The sequence below is a fragment of the Somniosus microcephalus genome, unplaced genomic scaffold (assembly GCF_052327205.1).
Source record: "Somniosus microcephalus isolate GS21.2 unplaced genomic scaffold, FLI_Smic_1.0 scaffold639, whole genome shotgun sequence".
Lineage (NCBI taxonomy): Eukaryota > Metazoa > Chordata > Chondrichthyes > Squaliformes > Somniosidae > Somniosus > Somniosus microcephalus.
In genome coordinates, this window is record NW_028225826.1 from 71217 (window position 1) to 93748 (window position 22532).

The following is a 22532-nucleotide window of genomic DNA, read 5'->3' on the forward strand; positions in this document are numbered from 1 at the left end:
GCTAACTGCAGTGTTCAGCGCCATTCACAACTCCTCAGATAATGAAGCAGTCCATGCCAAATGCAACAAGACCTGGATGACATTCAGACTTGGGCTGATAAGTGGCAGGTAACATTCGCGACACGAAGTGCCAGGCAATGATTATCTCAAACAAGTGAGAGTCTAACCACCTCCCCTTGACATTCAACGGTATTACCATCGCCGAATCCCCCACCATCAACATCCTGGGGGTCACCATTGACCAGAAACTTAACTGGACCAGCCACATAAACACTGTGGCAACAAGAGCAGGTCAGAGGCTGGGTATTCTGCGGCAAGTGTCTCACCTCATGACTCCCCAAAGCCTTTCCACCATCTACAAAGCACAAGTAAGGAGTGTGATGGAACACCACCACCTCCAAGTTCCCCTCCAAGTCACACATCATCCTGATTTAGAAGTATATCGCCAATCCTTCATTGTTGCTAAGTCAAAATCCTGGAACTCCCTCCCTAACAGCACTGTGGGAGTACCTTCACCACACGGACTGCAGTGGTTCAAGAAGGCGGCTCACCACCACTTTCTCAAGGGCAACTAGGGATAAGCGATAAATGCTGGCTTTACCAGTGACACCCATGTCCCATAAATGAATAAAAGAAATCCCTGACATAAGAAAACTACTAGGCACAAAGCTTTAATCAACTGTTTTACAACATGGAGGTCTAGTTGTGTCCTTCACTAGTTCCTGTTAAGAATGTCCTGCGCAAGCTGGGCCCGTGCCCGAGTATTTATACTCTCCCTGGACAGCGCCACCCGTAGGCCACTCAGTATTATTTCATAAGTCTTTCTTTCATGAATGACTGATTCATGTCAATCCCTTTATACTTTTGGTTAGCAAAAGTCTGAGATTTAAAATTAACAACTGATCTAGCATCAACTGCCATTTGCAGAAGAGAGTTCCAAACTTCTACTGCCCTTTGCATGTAAAAGTGTTTCCTAACTTCACTCCTGAAAGGTCTGGCTCTAATTTTTAGCCCCCTAGTCCTGGACTCCCCAACCAGTGGAAATAGTTTCTCGCTATCTAACTTATCAGTTCCCCTTAAAATCTTGAAAACTTCGATCAAATCACCCCTTAAACCTTCTAAATTCCAGAGAATACAACCCTAGTTTGTGTAATCTCTCCTCGTAATTTAAACTTTGGAGTCCGGGTATCATTCTAGTAAATCTACGCTGCACTCCCTCCAAGGCCAATATATCCTTCCTAAGGTGTGGTGCCCAGAACTGAACACAGTACTCCAGGTGTGGTCTAATCAGGGCTTTGTATAGCTGCAGCATGACCTACCCTTTTGTACTCTAATCCTCTAGATATAAAGGCCAGCATTCCATTAGCCTTTTTGATTATTTTCTGCATCTTTTCATGATATTTTAACAATGTACATGGATCCCCAAGTCTCTTTGGACCTCCACTGTTTCGAGCTTTTCACCATTTAGGACCTGGTATTAATGGAGATTGCTAGGATCTGGTATAATAAGCTATTCCATTGACCCTCTGACCTTTCCATCCCTGTCCTTTAAGGTGTTGCTTCATGGTCCATGTCTGCCCCATTGAATTTCATGCCCTCCCAAATGGTGTGCTGCCTTTAGACACTGGCGTTCACCTATTTAATGCTAATGAGGTCCAACCACAAAAATCGATCTAGCCTCCCGCCGACATCATTGGGTTGGTAGAGCAGATGAGAAAGGTGGAGAGAACTAGTTGAGGAAAGAGAGAGGGAGAGAGTGAGAGATCAACCCTGTTTGGGGAGATAGACAGACACTGTGTTGAATGAAGGTAATGCAGCAGCCATTTTGCACATAACATAATGCCACAAAAAGTAATGAAGGTGACTGACTAGTTAACCTGGTTTCAGCAGAGTTCGATGATGCAGGAATGTTGGCCGGAACACCAGGAAGACTCCCTCTTCATCAAGAGTGCCCAAGGATCTTTGAAGCTCAGTGGTGTGCCTGTCCTTGGTTACAGTAGTGAAGTGCTTGTTGTTAATCACTGTAGTGGAGGTTAGTTCGTGCATGCCTTCAGTAAAGGTTAACAATGCGGCTGTTCTGTCATTCAGTGGTTGAGGTACTGGTGTGTCTGTAGTCATCCACCATAGTGGTATTTACTTGTGCGGGTGTCCTCAGGGACAGTAGTCGGGTAAAGGTCGTGGTGTTCCTATTCTCAGTGACTGGAATGGAATGGAGATTAGTGGTGTACCTGTTCTCAGTCACTAGTGAAATGTAGACTAGTGGTGTAAGGAGATGGTGTGACTTGGATTGTGTGTGGCGTAGTGATTTGACTAAGTTTGCGTGTAGTGTTATGGTATGACATGAACTTCGTTCAGTGAAGCATAGAGTGACAGTGTAATTAGGATTGTGTGTAGATTGATGGTGAAATTTGGATTGTGTGTGCAGAGTGATGGTGTAATTCGGATTCTGATCCTAGTTTTCAAATCCCTCCAAGGCCTCGCCCCCTCTCTATCTCTGTAACCTCCTCCAGCCCTACAACACTTCAAGATTTCTGTGCTCCTCCAATTTTGGCCTCTTACACATCCCCAATTATAATCTCTCCACCATTGGTGGCCGTGCCTTCAGCAGCCTTGGCCATAAGCTCTGGAATTCCCTCCCTAAACCACTCTGCCTCACTACCTCTCTCTCCACCTTTAAGACGCTCCTTAAAACCTACCTCTTTGACCAAGCATTTGGTCACCTGCCCTAATATCTTCTTATGTGGCTCAGTGTCAAATTGTGCTTGCTAACGCTCCTGTGAAGTGCCCTGGGACATTTAAAGGTGCTATATAAATTCAAGTTGTTGGTGTTGTTGTTGTGTGCAGAGTGGCGGTGGAATTGTGCAGAGTGACGGTGGGATTGTGTGCGGAGTGACGGTGGGATTGTGTGCGGAGTGACGGTGGGATTGTGTGTGGAGTGACGGTGGGATTGTGCGGAGTGGAGTGACGGTGGGATTGTGTGCGGAGTGACGGTGGGATTGTGCGGAGTGACGGTGGGATTGTGTGCGGAGTGACAGCGGGATTGTGCGGAGTGACGGTGGGATTGTGCGGAGTGACGGTGGGATTGTGCGGAGCGACGGTGGGATTGTGTGCGGAGTGATGCTGGGATTGTGTGCGGAGTGACGGTGGGATTGTGTGCGGAGTGATGCTGGGATTGTGCGGAGTGACGGTGGGATTGTGTGTGGAGTGATGCTGGGATTGTGCAGAGTGACAGTGGGATTGTGTGCGGAGTGACGGTGGGATTATGCGGAGTGACGGTGGGATTGTGTGCGGAGTGACAGCGGGATTGTGCGGAGTGACGGTGGGATTGTGCGGAGTGACAGCGGGATTGTGCGGAGTGACGGTGGGATTGTGCGGAGTGATGGTGGGATGGTGCGGAGTGACGGTGGGATTGTGTGCGGAGTGACGGTGGGATTGAGCGGCGTGATGGTGGGATTGTGCAGAGTGACGGTGGGCTTGTGTGCGGAGTGATGGTGGGATTGTGTGCAGAGTGACGGTGGGATTGTGCGGAGTGATGGTGGGATTGTGTGTGGCATGATGGTGGGATTGTGCGGAGTGACGGTGGGATTGTGTGCGGAGTGACGTAGGGATTGTGTGCGGAGTGATGCTGGGATTGTGCGGAGTGACGATGGGATTGTGTGCGGAGTGATGCTGGGATTGTGCGGAGTGACGGTGGGATTGTGTGCGGAGTGACGGTGGGATTGTGTGCGGAGTGATGCTGGGATTGTGAGGAGTGACGGTGGGATTGTGTGCGGAGTGACGGTGGGATTGTGCGGCGTGACGGTGGGATTGTGCGGAGTGATGGTGTGATTGTGCGGAGTGATGGTGGGATTGTGTGCGGAGTGACAGTGGGATTGTGCGCAGAGTGACGGTGGGATTGTGCGCAGGGTGACGGTGGGACTGTGCGGTGTGACGGTGTGATTGTGCGGAGTGATGGTGGGATTGTGTGCGGAGTGATGGTGGGATTGAGTGCGGAGTGACGGGGAGATTGAGTGGAGTGATGGTGGGATTGTGTGCGGAGTGACAGCGGGATTGTGCGGAGTGACGGTGGGATTGTGTGCGGAGTGACGGTGGGATTGTGTGCGGAGTGACGGTGGGCTTGTGCGGAGTGACGGTGCGATTGTGTGTGGAGTGACGGCAGGATTGTGCGGAGTGATGGTGGGATTGTGTGCGGAGTGACGGTGGGATTGTGTGCGGAGTGATGCTGGGATTGTGAGGAGTGACGGTGGGATTGTGTGCGGAGTGACGGTGGGATTGTGCGGAGTGACGGTGGGATTGTGCAGAGTGACGGTGGGATTGTGTGCGGAGTGACAGTGGGATTGTGCGGAGTGACGGTGGGATTCTGCGAAGTGACGGTGGGATTGTGCAGAGTGACGGTGGGCTTGTGTGCGGAGTGATGGTGGGATTGTGTGCGGAGTGATGGTGGGATTGTGCGGAGTGACGGTGGGATTGTGTGTGGAGTGATGGTGGGATTGTGTGGAGTGACGGTGGGATTGTGCGGAGTGACGGTGGGATTGTGTGCGGAGTGATGGTGGGATTGTGTAGAGTGACGGTGGGATTGTGCGGAGTGATGGTGGGATTGAGTGCGGAGTGACAGTGGGTTTGTGCGCAGAGTGACGGTGGGATTGTGCGCAGAGTGACGGTGGAATTGTGCGGAGTTACGGTGTGATTGTGCGGAGTGATGGTGGGATTGTGTGCGGAGTGACAGTGGGATTGTGCGCAGAGTGACGGTGGGATTGTGCGCAGGGTGACGGTGGGATTGTGCGGTGTGACGTTGGGATTGTGTGCGGAGTGATGGTGGGATTGAGTGGGGTGATGGTGGGATTTTGTGCGGAGTGATGGTGGGATTGAGTGGGGTGATGGTGGGATTTTGTGCGGAGTGATGGTGGGATTGAGTGTGGAGTGACGGGGAGATTGAGTGGAGTGATGGTGGGATTGTGTGCGGAGTGACAGCGGGATTGTGCGGAGTGACGGCGGGATTGTGCGGAGTGATGGTGGGATTGTGCGGAGTGACGGTGGGTTTGTGTGCAGAGTGATGCTGGGATTGTGCGGAGTGACGGTGGGATTGTGTGCGGAGTGACGGTGGGAATGTGCGGAGTGACGGTGGGATTGAGCGGCGTGATGGTGGGCTTGTGTGCGGAGTGATGTTGGGATTGTGTGCAGAGTGACGGTGGGATTGTGCGGAGTGATGCTGGGATTGTGTGCGGAGTGATGCTGGGATTGTGCGGAGTGACGGTGGGATTGTGTGCGGAGTGACGGTGGGATTGTGTGCGGAGTGATGCTGGGATTGTGAGGAGTGACGGTGGGATTGTGCGGAGTGACGGTGGGATTGTGTGCGGAGTGATGGTGGGATTGTGTGGAGTGACGGTGGGATTGTGCGGAGTGATGGTGGGATTGTGCGGAGTGATGGCGGGATTGTGCGGAGTGATGGTGGGATTGTGCGGAGTGACGGTGGGTTTGTGTGCAGAGTGATGCTGGGATTGTGCGGAGCGACGGTGGGATTGTGTGCGGAGTGACGGTGGGAATGTGCGGAGTGACGGTGGGATTGAGCGGCGTGATGGTGGGATTGTGCAGAGTGATGGTGGGCTTGTGTGCGGAGTGATGTTGGGATTGTGTGCAGAGTGACGGTGGGATTGTGCGGAGTGATGCTGGGATTGTGTGCGGAGTGATGCTGGGATTGTGCGGAGTGACGGTGGGATTGTGTGCGGAGTGACGGTGGGATTGTGTGCGGAGTGATGCTGGGATTGTGAGGAGTGACGGTGGGATTGTGTGCAGAGTGACGGTGGGATTGTGCGGAGTGATGCTGGGATTGTGTGCGGAGTGATGCTGGGATTGTGCGGAGTGACGGTGGGATTGTGCGGAGTGACGGTGGGATTGTGCGGCGTGATGGTGGGATTGTGTGTGGAGTGATGGTGGGATTGTGCAGAGTGATGGTGGGATTGTGCAGAGTGATGGTGGGCTTGTGTGCGGAGTGATGGTGGGATTGTGTGCGGAGTGACGGTGGGATTGTGCGGAGTGACGGTGGGATTGTGTGCGGAGTGATGGTGGGATTGTGTGGAGTGACGGTGGGATTGTGCGGAGTGACGGTGGGATTGTGTGCGGAGTGATGGTGGGATTGTGTGGAGTGACGGTGGGATTGTGCGGAGTGATGGTGGGATTGAGTGCGGAGTGACGGTGGGATTGTGAGCAGAGTGACGGTGGGATTGTGCGCAGGGTGACGGTGGGATTGTGCGGAGTGACGGTGGGATTGTGTGGAGTGACGGTGGAATTGTGCGGAGTGATGGTGTGATTGTGCAGAGTGATGGTGGGATTGTGTACGGAGTGATGGTGGGATTGAGTGCGGAGTGACGGGGAGATTGAGTGGAGTGATGGTGGGATTGTGTGCGGAGTGACGGTGGCTTGTGCGGAGTGACGGTGCGATTGTGTGTGGAGTGACGGCGGGATTATGCGGAGTGATGGTGGGATTGAGTGCGGAGTGACGGTGGGATTGTGCGGAGTGAAGGTGGGATTCTGTGCGGAGTGACGGTGGGATTGTGTGGAGTGATGGTGGGATTGTGCAGTGTGACAGTGGGATTGGGTGCGGAGTGATGGTGGGATTTAGTGGAGTGATGGTGGGATTGTGTGCGGAGTGATGGTGGGATTGAGTGCGGAGTGATGGTGGGATTGAGTGCGGAGTGATGGTGGGATTGAGTGGAGTGATGGTGGGATTGTGTGCGGAGTGACGGTGGGCTTGTGCGGAGTGACGGTGGGATTGTGTGTGGAGTGACGGTGGGATTGTGCGGAGTGACGGTGGGATTGTGTGTGGAGTGACGGTGGGATTGTGCGGAGTGATGGTGGGATTGAGTGCGGAGTGACAGTGGGTTTGTGCGCAGAGTGACGGTGGGATTTTGCGGCGTGACGGTGGGATTGTGCGGAGTGATGGTGTGATTGTGCGGAGTGATGGTGGGATTGTGTGCGGAGTGACAGTGGGATTGTGCGCAGAGTGACGGTGGGATTGTGCGCAGGGTGACGGTGGGATTGTGCGGTGAGACGGTGTGATTGTGCGGAGTGATGGTGGGATTGTGTGCGGAGTGATGGTGGGATTGAGTGGGGTGATGGTGGGATTGTGTGCGGAGTGATGGTGGGATTGAGTGCGGAGTGACGGGGAGATTGAGTGGAGTGATGGTGGGATTGTGTGCGGAGTGACAGCGGGATTGTGCGGAGTGACGGTGGGATTGTGTGCGGAGTGACGGTGGGATTGTGTGCGGAGTGACGGTGGGCTTGTGCGGAGTGACGGTGCGATTGTGTGTGGAGTGACGGCGGGATTGTGCGGAGTGATGGTGGGATTGTGCGGAGTGACGGTGGGATTGAGTGCGGAGTGATGGTGGGATTTAGTGGAGTGATGGTGGGATTGTGTGCGGAGTGATGGTGGGATTGAGTGCGGAGTGATGGTGGGATTGAGTGCGGAGTGATGGTGGGGTTGAGTGGAGTGATGGTGGGATTGTGCGGAGTGACGGTGGGCTTGTGCGGAGTGACGGTGGGATTGTGTGTGGAGTGACGGTGGGATTGTGCGGAGTGACGGTGGCATTGTGCAGAGTGAAGGTGGGATTGTGTGTGGAGCGACGGTGGGATTGTGTGCGGAGTGATGGTGGGATTGTGTGTGGAGTGATGGTGGGATTGTGCGGAGTGATGGTGGGATTGTGTGCGGAGTGACGGTGGGCTTGTGCGGAGTGATGGTGGGATTGTGTGTGGAGTGACGGTGGGATTGTGTGTGGAGTGACGGTGGGATTGTGCGGAGTGACGATGGGATTGTGCGGAGTGACGGTGGGATTGTGCATGGAGTGACTGTGGGATTGTGCGGAGTGACGGTGGGATTGTGCGCGGAGTGACTGTGGGAATGTGCGGAGTGACGGTGGGATTGTCTGGAGTGATGGTGGGATTGTGTGGAGTGATGGTGGGATTGTGTGCGGAGTGATGGTGGGATTGACTGGAGTGATGGTGGGATTGTGTGCGGAGTGACGGTGGGCTTGTGCGGGGTGACAGTGGGATTGTGTGTGGAGTGATGGTGGGATTGAGTGGAGTGATGGTGGGATTGTGTGCGGAGTGACGGTGGGCTTGTGCGGAGTGATGGTGGGATTATGTGTGGAGTGACGGGGGGATTGTGTGTGGAGTGACGGTGGGATTGTGCGGAGTGACGATGGGATTGTGCGGATGACGGTGGGATTGTGCGGTGTGACGGTGGGATTGGGTGCAGAGTGATGGTGGGATTTAGTGGAGTGATGGTGGGATTGTGTGCGGAGTGATGGTGGGATTGAGTGCGGAGTGATGGTGGGATTGAGTGGAGTGATGTTGGGATTGTGCGGAGTGACGGTGGGATTGAGTGCAGAGTGAAGGTGGGATTGTGCAGAGTGATGGTGGGATTGTGCGGAGTGAAGGTGGGATTGTGTGCGGAGTGACGGTGGGCTTGTGCGGAGTGACGGTGGGATTGTGTGTGGAGTGATGGTGGGATTGAGTGGAGTGATGGTGGGATTGTGTGCGGAGTGACGGTGGGATTGTGCGGAGTGATGGTGGGATTGTGTGTGGAGTGACGGTGGGATTGTGTGTGGAGTGACGGTGGGATTGTGCGGAGTGACGATGGGATTGTGCGGAGTGACGGTGGGATTGTGTGGAGTGACGGTGGGATTGTGCACGGAGTGACGGTGGGATTGTGCGGAGTGACGGTGGGATTGTGTGCGGAGTGACGGTGGGATTGTGTGGAGTGATGGTGGGATTGTGTGGAGTGAAGGTGGGATTGTGTGGAGTGAAGGTGGGATTGTGCGGAGTGACGGTGGGATTGTGCGGAGTGACGGTGGGATTGTGCGGAGTGACGGTGGGATTGAGTGTGGAGTGACGGTGGGATTGAGTGCGGAGTGACGGTGGGATTGAGTGCGGAGTGAAGGTGGGATTGTGCGGAGTGACGGTGGGTTTGTGCGGAATGACGGTGGGATTGAGTGTGGAGTGACGGTGGGATTGTGTGTGGTGTGATGGTGGGATTGTGTGTGGCGTGATGGTGGGATTGTGTGCGGAGTGATGGTGCGATTGTGCGCTGTGACGGTGGGATTGTGCGCTGTGACGGTGGGATTGTGCGGAGTGACAGTGGGCTTGTGCGGAGTGACGGTGGGCTTGTGCAGAGTGATGGTGGGATTGTGCGGAGTGACGGTGGGATTGTGTGGAGTAATGGTGGGATTGTGTGCGGAGTGACGGTGGGATTGAGTGGAGTGACGGTGGGATTGAGTGGAGTGATGGTGGGATTGTGTGCGGAGTGACAGTGGGATTGTGCGGAGTGAAGGTGGGATTGTGTGCGGAGTGACGGTGGGATTGTGTGGAGTGATGGTGGGATTGTGTGCGGAGTGACGGTGGGATTGTGTGTGGAGTGACGGTGGGATTGTGTGCGGAGTGATGGTGGGATTTAGTGGAGTGATGGTGGGATTGTGTGCGGAGTGATGGTGGGATTGAGTGGAGTGATGGTGGGATTGTGTGCGGAGTGATGTTGGGATTGAGTGCGGAGTGATGGTGGGATTGAGTGCAGAGTGATGCTGGGATTGAGTGGAGTGATGGTGGGATTGTGCGGAGTGAAGGTGGGATTGTGTGCGGAGTGACGGTGGGTTTGTATGGAGTGACGGTGGGATTGTGTGCGGAGTGATGGTGGGATTGAGTGCGGAGTGATGGTGGGATTGAGTGCAGAGTGATGATGGGCTTGTGCGGAGTGACGGTGGGATTGTGTGTGGAGTGACGGTGGGATTGTGCGGAGTGAAGGTGGGATTGTGTGCGGAGTGATGGTGGGATTGTGTGCGGAGTGATGGTGGGATTGAGTGCGGAGTGAAGTTGGGATTGTGCGGAGTGACGGTGGGATTGTGCGGAGTGAAGGTGGGATTGTGTGCGGAGTGATGGTGGGATTTAGTGGAGTGATGGTGGGATTGTGTGCGGACTGATGGTGGGATTGAGTGGAGTGATGGTGGGATTGTGTGCGGAGTGATGGTGGGATTGAGTGCGGAGTGATGGTGGGATTGAGTGCAGTGTGATGGCGGGATTGAGTGGAGTGGCGGTGGGATTGTGTGCGGGGTGACGGTGGGATTGTGTGTGGAGTGACGGTGGGATTGTGCAGAGTGACGGTGGGATTGTGCGGAGTGATGGTGGGATTGAGTGCGGAGTGATGGTGGGATTGAGTGCGGAGTGAAGGTGGGATTGTGTGGAGTGATGGTGGGATTGTGCGGAGTGAAGGTGGGATTGTGTGTGGAGCGACGGTGGGATTGTGTGCGGAGTGATGGTGGGATTGTGTGGAGTGATGGTGGGATTGAGTGGAGTGATGGTGGGATTGTGTGTGGAGTGACGGTGGGATTGTGCGGAGTGGCGGTGGGATTTAGCGGAGTGATGCTGGGATTGAGTGCAGAGTGGCGGTGGGATTGAGTGCGGAGCGACGGTGGGATTGTTTGCGGAGTGATGGTGGGATTATGTGTGGAGTGATGGTGGGATTGTGTGTGGAGTGATGGTGGGATTGAGTGGAGTGATGGTGGGATTGTGTGCGGAGTGACGGTGGGCTTGTGCGGAGTGATGGTGGGAGTGTGTGTGGAATGATGGTGGGATTGTGCGGAGTGACGATGGGATTGTGCGGAGTGACGGTGGGATTGTGCGGAGTGACGGTGGGATTGTGCGTGGAGTGACGGTGGGATTGTGCGCGGAGTGACTGTGGGATTGTGCGGAGTGACGGTGGGATTGTCTGGAGTGATGGTGGGATTGTGTGGAGTGATGGTGGGATTGTGTACGGAGTGATGGTGGGATTGAGTGGAGTGATGGTGGGATTGTGCGGAGTGATGGTGGGCTTGTGCGGAGTGATGGTGGGCTTGTGCGGAGTGATGGTGGGATTGTGTGTGGAGTGACGGTGGGATTGTGCGGAGTGACGATGGGATTGTGCGGAATGATGGTGGGATTGTGCGTGGAGTGACGGTGGGATTGTGCGGAGTGACGGTGGGATTGTGCGGAGTGACAGTGGGATTGTGCAGAGTGACGGTGGGATTGATTGCGGAGTGACGGTGGGATTGAGTGCGGAGTGACGGTGGGATTGTGTGGAGTGATGGTGGGATTGTGTGGAGTGACGGTGGGATTGTGTGGAGTGACGGTGGGATTGATTGCGGAGTGACGGTGGGATTGAGTGCGGAGTGACGGTGGGATTGAGTGCGGAGTGACGGTCGGATTGAGTGCGGACTGACGGTGGGATTGAGTGCGGACTGAAGGTGGGATTGTGTGCGGAGCGACGGTGGGATTGTGCGGAGTGACGGTGGGATTGAGCGCGGGGTGAAGGTGGGATTGTGTGGAGTGACGGTGGGATTGTGCGGAGTGAAGGTGGGATTGTGTGCGGAGTGACGGTGGGTTTGTATGGAGTGATGGTGGGATTGTGTGCGGAGTGACGGTGGGATTGTGTGGAGTGACGGTGAGATTGTGCGGTGTGACGGTGGGATTGGGTGCGGAGTGATGGTGGGATTTAGTGGAGTGATGGTGGGATCGTGTGCGGAGTGATGGTGGGATTGAGTGCGGAGTGATGGTGGGATTGAGTGGAGTGATGGTGGGATTGTGCGGAGTGACGGTGGGATTGTGTGCGGAGTGACGGTGGGATTGTGCGGAGTGACGATGGGCTTGTGCGGAGTGATGGTGGGATTGTGTGGAGTGATGGTGGGATTGTGTGTGGAGTGACGGTGGGATTGTGCGGAGTGACGGTGGGATTGTGCGGAGTGACGGTGGGATTGTGCGGAGTGATGGTGGGATTGTGCGGAGTGATGGTGGGATTGTGTGTGGAGTGATGGTGGGATTGTGCGGAGTGAAGGTGGGATTGTGTGCGGAGTGACGGTGGGATTGTGTGGAGTGATGGTGGGATTGTGTGCGGAGTGACGGTGGGATTGTGTGTGGAGTGACGGTGGGATTGTGTGCGGAGTGATGGTGGGATTTAGTGGAGTGATGGTGGGATTGTGTGCGGAGTGATGGTGGGATTGAGTGGAGTGATGGTGGGATTGTGTGCGGAGTGATGTTGGGATTGAGTGCGGAGTGATGGTGGGATTGAGTGCAGAGTGATGATGGGATTGAGTGGAGTGATGGTGGGATTGTGCGGAGTGAAGGTGGGATTGTGTGCGGAGTGACGGTGGGTTTGTATGGAGTGACGGTGGGATTGTGTGCGGAGTGATGGTGGGATTGAGTGCGGAGTGATGGTGGGATTGAGTGCAGAGTGATGATGGGCTTGTGCGGAGTGACGGTGGGATTGTGTGTGGAGTGACGGTGGGATTGTGCGGAGTGAAGGTGGGATTGTGTGCGGAGTGATGGTGGGATTGTGTGCGGAGTGATGGTGGGATTGAGTGCGGAGTGAAGTTGGGATTGTGCGGAGTGACGGTGGGATTGTGCGGAGTGAAGGTGGGATTGTGTGCGGAGTGATGGTGGGATTTAGTGGAGTGATGGTGGGATTGTGTGCGGACTGATGGTGGGATTGAGTGGAGTGATGGTGGGATTGTGTGCGGAGTGATGGTGGGATTGAGTGCGGAGTGAAGGTGGGATTGTGTGGAGTGATGGTGGGATTGTGCAGAGTGAAGGTGGGATTGTGTGTGGAGCGACGGTGGGATTGTGTGCGGAGTGATGGTGGGATTGTGTGCGGAGTGATGGTGGGATTGAGTGGCGTGATGGTGGGATTGTGTGCGGAGTGATGGTGGGATTGAGTGGAGTGATGGTGGGATTGAGTGGAGTGATGGTGGGATTGTGTGTGGAGTGACGGTGGGATTGTGCGGAATGGCGGTGGGATTGTGCGGAGTGATGGTGGGATTGAGTGCAGAGTGGCGGTGGGATTGAGTGCGGAGCGACGGTGGGATTGTATGTGGAGTGATGGTGGGATTGAGTGGAGTGATGGTGGGATTGTGTGCGGAGTGATGGTGGGATTGAGTGGAGTGATGGTGGGATTGTGTGTGGAATGACGGTGGGATTGTGCGGAGTGACGATGGGATTGTGCGGAGTGACGGTGGGATTGTGCGTGGAGTGACGGTGGGATTGTGCGCGGAGTGACTGTGGGATTGTGCGGAGTGACGGTGGGATTGTGTGCGGAGAGATGGTGGGATTGAGTGGAGTGATGGTGGGATTGTGTGCGGAGTGACGGTGGGATTGAGTGGAGTGATGGTGGGATTGAGTGGAGTGATGGTGGGATTGTGTGCGGAGTGATGGTGGGATTGAGTGGAGTGATGGTGGGATTCTGTGTGGAGTGACGGTGGGATTGTGCGGAGTGACGATGGGATTGTGCGGAATGATGGTGGGATTGTGCGTGGAGTGACGGTGGGATTGTGCGGAGTGACGGTGGGATTGTGTGCGGAGTGACGGTGGAATTGTGCGGAGTGATGGTGGGATTGTGTGGAGTGAGGGTGGGATTGTGTGCGGAGTGACGGTGGGATTGTGCGCGGAGTGACGGTGGGATTGTGTGGAGTGATGGTGGGATTGTGTGGAGTGATGGTGGGATTGTGTGGAGTGACGGTGGGATTGATTGCGGAATGACGGTGGGATTGAGTGCGGAGTGACGGTGCGATTGAGTGCGGACTGAAGGTGGAATTGTGTGCGGAGCGACGGTGGGATTGTGCGGAGTGACGGTGGGATTGAGCGCGGGGTGAAGGTGGGATTGTGTGGAGTGACGGTGGGATTGTGTGCGGAGTGACGGTGGGATTGTGTGCGGAGTGACGGTGGGTTTGTATGGAGTGATGGTGGGATTGTGTGCGGAGTGACGGTGGGATTGTGTGGAGTGATAGTGGGATTGTGCGGTGTGACGGTGGGATTGGGTGCGGAGTGATGGTGGGATTGAGTGCGGAGTGATGGTGGGATTGAGTGGAGTGATGGTGGGATTGTGCGGTGTGATGGTGGGATCGTGTGCGGAGTGATGGTGGGATTGAGTGCGGAGTGATGGTGGGATTGAGTGGAGTGATGGTGGGATTGTGCGGAGTGACGGTGGGATTGTGTGGAGTGATGGTGGGGTTGTGCGGTGTGATGGTGGGATTGAGTGGAGTGATGGTGGGATTGTGTGCGGAGTGACGGTGGGATTGTGTGGAGTGATGGTGGGATTGTGCGGTGTGATGGTGGGATCGTGTGCGGAGTGATGGTGGGATTGAGTGCGGAGTGATGGTGGGATTGAGTGGAGTGATGGTGGGATTGTGCGGAGAGACGGTGGGATTGCGAGTGGAGTGACGGTGGGATTGTGCGGAGTGACGGTGGGATTGTGTGTGGAGTGACGGTGGGATTGTGCGGAGTGACGGTGGGATTGTGCGGAGTGATGGTGGGATTGTGCGGAGTGATGGTGGGATTGTGTGTGGAGTGACGGTGGGATTGTGCGGAGTGACGGTGGGATTGAGTGCAGAGTGAAGTTGAGATTGTGCAGAGTGATGGTGGGATTGTGCGGAGTGAAGGTGTGATTGTGTGCGGAGCGACGGTGGGATTGTGTGCGGAGTGATGGTGGGATTATGTGTGGAGTGATGGTGGGATTGAGTGGAGTGATGGTGGGATTGTGGGCGGAGTGATGGTGGGATTGAGTGGAGTGATGGTGGGATTGTGTGCGGAGTGACGGTGGGCTTGTGCGGAGTGACGGTGGGATTGTGTGTGGAGTGATGGTGGGATTGAGTGGAGTGATGGTGGGATTGTGTGCGGAGTGACGGTGGGATTATGCGGAGTGATGGTGGGATTGTGTGTGGAGTGACGGTGGGATTGTGTGTGGAGTGACGGTGGGATTGTGCGGAGTGACGGTGGGATTGTGCGTGGAGTGAAGGTGGGATTGTGCGGAGTGACGGTGGGTTTGTGCGGAGTGAAGTTGGGATTGTGTGCGGAGTGATGGTGGGATTGTGTGCGGAGTGATGGTGGGATTGTGTGCGGAGTGATGGTGCGATTGTGCGCTGTGACGGTGGGATTGTGCGCTGTGACGGTGGGATTGGGTGCGGAGTGATGGTGGGATTGAGTGGAGTGATGGTGGGATTGTGCGGAGTGACGGTGGGATAGTGTGTGGAGTGACGGTGGGATTGTGCGGAGTGACGGTGGGATTGTGTGTGGAGTGACGGTGGGATTGTGCGGAGTGACGGTGGGATTGTGCGGAGTGACGGTGGGATTGTGCGGAGTGATGGTGGGATTGTGTGTGGAGTGACGGTGGGATTGAGTGCAGAGTGAAGGTGGGATTGTGCAGAGTGACGGTGGGATTGTGCGGAGTGAAGGTGGGATTGTGTGCGGAGTGACGGTGGGCTTGTGCGGAGTGACGGTGGGATTGTGTGTGGAGTGACGGTGGGATTGAGTGGAGTGACGGTGGGATTGTGTGCGGAGTGACGGTGGGATTGTGCGGAGTGATGGTGGGATTGTGTGTGGAGTGACGGTGGGATTGTGTGTGGAGTGACGGTGGGATTGTGCGGAGTGACGATGGGATTGTGCGGAGTGACGGTGGGATTGTGTGGAGTGACGGTGGGATTGTGCACGGAGTGACGGTGGGATTGTGCGGAGTGACGGTGGGATTGTGTGCGGCGTGACGGTGGGATTGTGTGGAGTGATGGTGGGATTGTGTGGAGTGAAGGTGGGATTGTGTGGAGTGAAGGTGGGATTGTGCGGAGTGACGGTGGGATTGTGCGGAGTGACGGTGGGATTGAGTGTGGAGTGACGGTGGGATTGAGTGCGGAGTGATGGTGGGATTGAGTGCGGAGTGACGGTGGGATTGAGTGCGGAGTGAAGGTGGGATTGTGCGGAGTGACGGTGGGTTTGTGCGGAATGACGGTGGGATTGAGTGTGGAGTGACGGTGGGATTGTGTGTGGCGTGATGGTGGGATTGAGTGTGGCGTGATGGTGGGATTGTGTGCGGAGTGATGGTGCGATTGTGCGCTGTGACGGTGGGATTGTGCGCTGTGACGGTGGGATTGTGCGGAGTGACAGTGGGCTTGTGCGGAGTGACGGTGGGCTTGTGCGGAGTGATGGTGGGATTGTGCGGAGTGACGGTGGGATTGTGTGGAGTAATGGTGGGATTGTGTGCGGAGTGACGGTGGGATTGAGTGGAGTGACGGTGGGATTGAGTGGAGTGATGGTGGGATTGTGTGCGGAGTGACAGTGGGCTTGTGCAGAGTGACGGTGGGATTGTGTGTGGAGTGACGGTGGGATTTTGCGGAGTGAAGGTGGGATTGTGTGCGGAGTGACGGTGGGATTGTGTGGAGTGATGGTGGGATTGTGTGCGGAGTGACGGTGGGATTGTTTGCGGAGTGACGGTGGGATTGTGTGCGGAGTGACGGTGGGATTGTGTGCGGAGTGATGGTGGGATTTAGTGGAGTGATGGTGGGATTGTGTGTGGAGTGATGGTGGGATTGAGTGGAGTGATGGTGGGATTGTGTGCGGAGTGATGGTGGGATTGAGTGCGGAGTGATGGTGGGATTGAGTGCAGAGTGATGATGGGATTGAGTGGAGTGATGGTGGGATTGTGCGGAGTGAAGGTGGGATTGTGTGCGGAGTGACGGTGGGTTTGTATGGAGTGACGGTGGGATTGTGTGCGGAGTGATGGTGGGATTGAGTGCGGAGTGATGGTGGGATTGAGTGCAGAGTGATGATGGGCTTGTGCGGAGTGACGGTGGGATTGTGTGTGGAGTGACGGTGGGATTGTGCAGAGTGACGGTGGGATTGTGCGGAGTGATGGTGGGATTGAGTGCGGAGTGACGGTGGGATTGAGTGCGGAGTGAAGGTGGGATTGTGTGGAGTGACGGTGGGATTGTGCGGAGTGAAGGTGGGATTGTGTGCGGAGTGATGGTGGGATTGTGTGCGGAGTGACGGTGGGATTGAGTGCGGAGTGAAGTTGGGATTGTGCGGAGTGACGGTGGGATTGTGCGGAGTGAAGGTGGGATTGTGTGCGGAGTGATGGTGGGATTTAGTGGAGTGATGGTGGGATTGTGTGCGGACTGATGGTGGGATTGAGTGGAGTGATGGTGGGATTGTGTGCGGAGTGATGGTGGGATTGAGTGCGGAGTGATGGTGGGATTGAGTGCAGAGTGATGGCGGGATTGAGTGGAGTGGCAGTGGGATTGTGTGCGGGGTGACGGTGGGATTGTGTGTGGAGTGACGGTGGGATTGTGCAGAGTGACGGTGGGATTGTGCGGAGTGATGGTGGGATTGAGTGCGGAGTGATGGTGGGATTGAGTGCGGAGTGAAGGTGGGATTGTGTGGAGTGATGGTGGGATTGTGCGGAGTGAAGGTGGGATTGTGTGTGGAGCGACGGTGGGATTGTGTGCGGAGTGATGGTGGGATTGTGTGCGGAGTGATGGTGGGATTGAGTGGAGTGATGGTGGGATTGTGTGCGGAGTGATGGTGGGATTGAGTGGAGTGATGGTGGGATTGAGTGGAGTGATGGTGGGATTGTGTGTGGAGTGACGGTGGGATTGTGCGGAGTGGCGGTGGGATTGTGCGGAGTGATGGTGGGATTGAGTGCAGAGTGGCGGTGGGATTGAGTGCGGAGCGACGGTGGGATTGTTTGCGGAGTGATGGTGGGATTGTGTGTGGAGTGATGGTGGGATTGTGTGTGGAGTGATGGTGGGATTGAGTGGAGTGATGGTGGGATTGTGTGCGGAGTGATGGTGGGCTTGTGCGGAGTGATGGTGGGATTGTGTGTGGAATGATGGTGGGATTGTGCGGAGTGACGATGGGATTGTGCGGAGTGACGGTGGGATTGTGCGGAGTGACGGTGGGATTGTGCGTGGAGTGACGGTGGGATTGTGCGCGGAGTGACTGTGGGATTGTGCGGAGTGACGGTGGGATTGTCTGGAGTGATGGTGGGATTGTGTGGAGTGATGGTGGAATTGTGTGCGGAGTGATGGTGGGATTGAGTGGAGTGATGGTGGGATTGTGTGCGGAGTGACGGTGGGCTTGTGCGCGGTGACGGTGGGATTGTGTGTGGAGTGATGGTGGGATTGTGCGGAGTGATGGTGGGCTTGTGCGGAGTGATGGTGGGATTGTGTGTGGAGTGACGGTGGGATTGTGCGGAGTGACGATGGGATTGTGCGGAATGATGGTGGGATTGTGCGTGGAGTGACGGTGGGATTGTGCGGAGTGACGGTGGGATTGTGCAGAGTGACGGTGGGATTGTGTGGAGTGATGGTGGGATTGTGTGGAGTGATGGTGGGATTGTGTGGAGTGACGGTGGGATTGATTGCGGAGTGACGGTGGGATTGAGCGCGGGGTGAAGGTGGGATTGTGTGGAGTGACGGTGGGATTGTGCGGAGTGAAGGTGGGATTGTGTGCGGAGTGACGGTGGGTTTGTATGGAGTGATGGTGGGATTGTGTGCGGAGTGACGGTGGGATTGTGTGGAGTGACGGTGAGATTGTGCGGTGTGACGGTGGGATTGGGTGTGGAGTGATGGTGGGATTTAGTGGAGTGATGGTGGGATCGTGTGCGGAGTGATGGTGGGATTGAGTGCGGAGTGATGGTGGGATTGAGTGGAGTGATGGTGGGATTGTGCGGAGTGACGGTGGGATTGTGTGCGGAGTGACGGTGGGATTGTGCGGAGTGACGATGGGCTTGTGCGGAGTGATGGTGGGATTGTGTGGAGTGACGGTGGGATTGTGTGTGGAGTGACGGTGGGATTGTGCGGAGTGACGGTGGGATTGTGCGGAGTGACGGTGGGATTGTGCGGAGTGACGGTGGGATTGTGCGGAGTGATGGTGGGATTGTGTGTGGAGTGACGGTGGGATTGTGCGGAGTGACGGTGGGATTGAGTGCAGAGTGAAGGTGGGATTGTGCAGAGTGATGGTGGGATTGTGCGGAGTGATGGTGGGATTGTGCGGAGTGAAGGTGGGATTGTGTGTGGAGTGATGGTGGGATTGTGTGCGGAGTGATGGTGGGATTGAGTGGCGTGATGGTGGGATTGTGTGCGGAGTGATGGTGGGATTGAGTGGAGTGACGGTGGGATTGAGTGGAGTGATGGTGGGATTGTGTATGGAGTGACGGTGGGATTGTGCGGAATGGCGGTGGGATTGTGCGGAGTGATGGTGGGATTGAGTGCAGAGTGGCGGTGGGATTGAGTGCGGAGCGACGGTGGGATTGTTTGCGGAGTGATGGTGGGATTGTGTGTGGAGTGATGGTGGGATTGAGTGGAGTGATGGTGGGATTGTGTGCGGAGTGATGGTGGGATTGAGTGGAGTGATGGTGGGATTGTGTGCGGAGTGACGGTGGGCTTGTGCGGAGTGATGGTGGGATTGTGTGTGGAATGACGGTGGGATTGTGCGGAGTGACGATGGGATTGTGCGGAGTGACGGTGGGATTGTGCGTGGAGTGACGGTGGGATTGTGCGCGGAGTGACTGTGGGATTGTGCGGAGTGACGGTGGGATTGTGTGCGCAGTGATGGTGGGATTGAGTGGAGTGATGGTGGGATTGTGTGCGGAGTGACGGTGGGATTGAGTGGAGTGATGGTGGGATTGAGTGGAGTGATGGTGGGATTCTGTGTGGAGTGACGGTGGGATTGTGCGGAGTGACGATGGGATTGTGCGGAATGATTGTGGGATTGTGCGTGGAGTGACGGTGGGATTGTGCGGAGTGACGGTGGGATTGTGTGCGGAGTGACGGTGGAATTGTGCGGAGTGATGGTGGGATTGTGTGGAGTGACGGTGGGATTGTGTGCGGAGTGACGGTGGGATTGTGCGCGGAGTGACGGTGGGATTGTGTGGAGTGATGGTGGGATTGTGTGGAGTGATGGTGGGATTGTGTGGAGTGATGGTGGGATTGATTGCGGAGTGACGGTGGGATTGAGTGCGGAGTGACGGTGGGATTGAGTGCGGAGTGACGGTGCGATTGAGTGCGGACTGAAGGTGGAATTGTGTGCGGAGCGACGGTGGGATTGTGCGGAGTGACGGTGGGATTGAGCGCGGGGTGAAGGTGGGATTGTGTGGAGTGACGGTGGGATTGTGTGCGGAGTGACGGTGGGATTGTGTGCGGAGTGACGGTGGGTTTGTATGGAGTGATGGTGGGATTGTGTGCGGAGTGACGGTGGGATTGTGTGGAGTGATAGTGGGATTGTGCGGTGTGACGGTGGGATTGGGTGCGGAGTGATGGTGGGATTGAGTGCGGAGTGATGGTGGGATTGAGTGGAGTGATGGTGGGATTGTGCGGTGTGATGGTGGGATCGTGTGCGGAGTGACGGTGGGATTGAGTGCGGAGTGATGGTGGGATTGAGTGGAGTGATGGTGGGATTGTGCGGAGTGACGGTGGGATTGTGTGGAGTGATGGTGGGATTGTGCAGTGTGATGGTGGGATTGAGTGGAGTGATGGTGGGATTGTGTGTGGAGTGACGGTGGGATTGTGTGGAGTGATGGTGGGATTGTGCGGTGTGATGGTGGGATCATGTGCGGAGTGATGGTGGGATTGAGTGCGGAGTGATGGTGGGATTGAGTGGAGTGATGGTGGGATTGTGCGGAGTGACGGTGGGATTGTGTGTGGAGTGACGGTGGGATTGTGCGGAGTGACGGTGGGATTGTGTGTGGAGTGACGGTGGGATTGTGCGGAGTGACGGTGGGATTGTGCGGAGTGATGGTGGGATTGTGCGGAGTGATGGTGGGATTGTGTGTGGAGTGACGGTGGGATTGTGCGGAGTGACGGTGGGATTGAGTGCAGAGTGAAGTTGGGATTGTGCAGAGTGATGGTGGGATTGTGCGGAGTGAAGGTGGGATTGTGTGCGGAGCGACGGTGGGATTGTGTGCGGAGTGATGGTGGGATTGTGTGTGGAGTGATGGTGGGATTGAGTGGAGTGATGGTGGGATTGTGGGCGGAGTGATGGTGGGATTGAGTGGAGTGATGGTGGGATTGTGTGCGGAGTGACGGTGGGATTGTGTGTGGAGTGATGGTGGGATTGAGTGGAGTGATGGTGGGATTGTGTGCGGAGTGACGGTGGGATTGTGTGCGGAGTGACGGTGGGATTATGCGGAGTGATGGTGGGATTGTGTGTGGAGTGACGGTGGGATTGTGTGTGGAGTGACGGTGGGATTGTGCGGAGTGACGGTGGGATTGTGCGTGGAGTGAAGGTGGGATTGTGCGGAGTGACGGTGGGTTTGTGCGGAGTGAAGTTGGGATTGTGTGCGGAGTGATGGTGGGATTGTGTGCGGAGTGATGGTGGGATTGTGTGTGGCGTGATGGTGGGATTGTGTGCGGAGTGATGGTGGGATTGTGTGTGGCGTGATGGTGGGATTGTGTGCGGAGTGATGGTGCGATTGTGTGCTGTGACGGTGGGATTGTGCGGAGTGACAGTGGGCTTGTGCGGAGTGACGGTGGGCTTGTGCGGAGTGATGGTGGGATTGTGCGGAGTGACGGTGGGATTGTGTGGATTAATGGTGGGATTGTGTGCGGAGTGACGGTGGGATTGAGTGGAGTGATGGTGGGATTGTGTGCGGAGTGAAAGTGGGCTTGTGCGGAGTGACGGTGGGATTGTGTGTGGAGTGACGGTGGGCTTGTGCGGAGTGATGGTGTGATTGTGCGGAGTGACGGTGGGATTGTGCGGAGTGACGGTGGGATTGTGCTGAGTGAAGGTGGGATTGTGTGCGGAGTGATGGTGGGATTTAGTGGAGTGATGGTGGGATTGTGTGCGGAGTGATGGTGGGATTGAGTGGAGTGATGGTGGGATTGTGTGCGGAGTGATGGTGGGATTGAGTGCGGTGTGATGGTTGGATTGAGTGCAGAGTGATGGTGGGATTGTGTGCGGAGTGACGGTCGGCCTGTGCGGAGTGACGGTGGGATTGTGTGTGGAGTGACGGTGGGATTGTGTGTGGAGTGACGGTGGGATTGTGCAGAGTGATGGTGGGATTGTGCGGAGTGATGGTGGGATTGAGTGCGGAGTGATGGTGGGATTGAGTGCGGAGTGAAGGTGGGATTGTGTGGAGTGATGGTGGGATTGTGCGGAGTGAAGGTGGGATTGTGTGCGGAGCGACGGTGGGATTGTGTGCAGAGTGATGGTGGGATTGAGTGGAGTGATGGTGGGATTGTGTGCGGAGTGATGGTGGGATTGAGTGGAGTGATGGTGGGATTGAGTGGAGTGATGGTGGGATTGTGTGTGGAGTGACGGTGGGATTGTGCGGAGTGACGGTGGGATTGTGCGGAGTGATGGTGGAATTGTTTGCGGAGTGATGGTGGGATTGTGTGTGGAGTGATGGTGGGATTGAGTGGAGTGATGGTGGGATTGTGTGCGGAGTGACGGTGGGCTTGTGCGGAGTGATGGTGGGATTGTGTGTGGAATGACGGTGGGATTGTGCGGAGTGACGATGGGATTGTGCGGAGTGACGGTGGGATTGTGCGGAGTGATGGTGGGATTGTGCGTGGAGTGACGGTGGGATTGTGCGCGGAGTGACTGTGGGATTGTGCGGAGTGACGGTGGGATTGTCTGGAGTGATGGTGGGATTGTGTGGAGTGATGGTGGGATTGTGTGTGGAGTGATGGTGGGATTGAGTGGAGTGATGGTGGGATTGTGTGCGGAGTGACGGTGGGCTTGTGCGGAGTGATGGT